We start from the raw sequence: 2,436 nt of genomic DNA, 5'->3' as shown, positions 1-2,436 counted from the left end.
CCATGATCCCATAATCCAACAGCTTGTAGAGTAACACTTGTTCTGCCCCCATGATCCCATGATCCAATAGCTTGTAGAGTAACACTTGTTCTACCCCCATGATCCCATGATCTTGGATGTTTATAACTGTCATTAACCCACGTTCTGCCCCACCTGGCAACCTTAATTGCCAGTATATGCTGCGTCAGCTATTAGGTCTCTCACATGCCTTGGATAATCTTTCATCCAAGTTTTAGATCGTGCCAAGTCACCCCATGACTTGCATAATTTGTTGCGCATTGCCGAATTCGCATCTACATACAGGTTGCCAATGTATGTGTTGCTGAATTCTGTGACAGCCCTTATTCTCGTCAACCTATCCCCCTAACGATTTTTCCTACCTGGCCTAAACAGTCTAGCGTCCAGCCCATGTTCATCAACAATCTACGCTGCAGATTTTCCTTTGACGAATTTACAGCTGTATAAATTTACGCTGCTAATTTTTTTCATTATTAGCATGGCTACCAACGCCCTTAGGCACTATTTTGGATAGCCTGTCGAACTATGCACCTTGTGCACATTTGACATTGTTACATATGCCCATTTTACAAACATGGACAATAATACTGCTGACATCAATGCTGATATGGCAACTTATGATGAGGTGTTTGATTTGTTGAATACCCATTGGTTATAGGATATCAATCAAGGGTTTACAAGAGTTTATGTATATACATAGAGAGAGGGCCACAAGAAGATTATTTGTTGAAAGTAACTGATTTCTAAAAATTAGTTGAATTGATTGATCGATTAGGAACAAATCAATTGTTTCAAGACTGAGTAATTGGTTTGATTAAATATATTGGTTGACCGATTCAGTTAGCAGAATCCAATTCTTACTCAGATTAGAGTTTCTTTGTATTAGTTTAATTCATTGGTTATTTAGGACTTTATACCTACAAAAAAGGCTTATAATTTAGCATTATTTAAAAGTACAAAAAGAGAGAAAAGAGCTTAGAGATAAATACTTAATAAAAATATACCTTTCTTTAAACTTTTTTTTTGTTCTTATGTTTTTTACTTTGCAATACTATTTTTTATTTTGTACCATACCTATCTTTCTTCCAACAAATGGTATCAAAGCTTAGGTTTGATTATTTAACATGGCCAATCCAAAATTCCCACTTCAATGTCCTAGGTTGACAAAGAACAACTATGAAACTTGGTGTATTCGAGTAAAAGCTTGGCTGGGTTCCCAAGATGTATGGGAGATAGTTGAAGGAGACAGTTGAAAAAGGCTTTGAGGAGCCTATAGGTGGAGCAACATTGACTTCAACTCAAAGGAAGGTTGTGCAAAAGGCACGAATGAAGGATTAGAAGCACTAACAATCATCCACCAATGTCTGGATGATGCCACTTTTGAAATAGTGGCCAATGCAACCACCACTAAGTAAGCATGAAACGTTTTGCAAGAATTAGACTAAGGAGCTGGCAATGTGAGAAACGTAAGTCTACAAAAGCTGCGTGATGACTTTGAAAAGTTACATATGCTTGAATCGAAGAATATTTCAGAATACTTTGCAAGAATATTGGACATATACAATCAAATAAAGAGATACGAGGAGAAGATGGAAGAGATATGTGTGGTAGAGAATATCCTACGCTCGCTGCAAAATAAGTTCCATTATATGGTGATCATGATAGAGGAGTCGCAAAATATTGATGTTCTTTCAATCCAAGGTCTCATGGGAAAATTACAAGCCCACAAGGAAAAAGTCAATGCAATTCAAAACGATATGAGTGCACAAATGCTTTTTTCAAAGCAAGATGGTTCTAGATATTCACAAAGGGGTAAAGGACGTGGACAAATTAAAGGAAAATAAGGAAGAGATAGATTTGTAAGAGGAGAATATAAAAGCCTCAACAAGTCAACTAGTCAACCAGTTACACTGACAGTGGTAATCCAAAATCTAGGTTTGAAAAATCAAAAGTTAAATGCTTAATAATGCACACACAAAGTTGTCACCCCTTATCACTCTCAGACAAGTGGTCAAGTAGAACTTGCTAATAGGGAGATCAAACAGATCTTGGAGAAAATAGTGAACCCTAATAGGAAAGACTAGTCTTTAAGACTTAATAATGCACTTTGGGCGTATCGAACTGCTTATAAAACATCATTAAATATGTCACCTTATAGACTAGTTTATGAAAAACCTTGTCACTTGCCTGTGGAACTTGAACATAAAGCTTATTGGGCTATTAAAGCTTTCAATTCAAACCTTGATGATGCTAGTCAGCTGCAAAAATTACAAATAAGAAATGATGCATATGAAAATTCAAGAATCCATAAAGCAAGAATCAAAGAGTTTCAGAACAAAAAAAATACTTAGAAAAACATTCAATGTTGGTCAAAAAGTCTTGCTTTATAATTCTCGACTCCATTTATTTCCTGGAAAA

The sequence above is a fragment of the Populus alba genome, chromosome 4 (genome assembly GCF_005239225.2).
Source record: "Populus alba chromosome 4, ASM523922v2, whole genome shotgun sequence".
Classification (NCBI taxonomy): domain Eukaryota; kingdom Viridiplantae; phylum Streptophyta; class Magnoliopsida; order Malpighiales; family Salicaceae; genus Populus; species Populus alba.
This window is presented reverse-complemented; position numbering follows the sequence as displayed.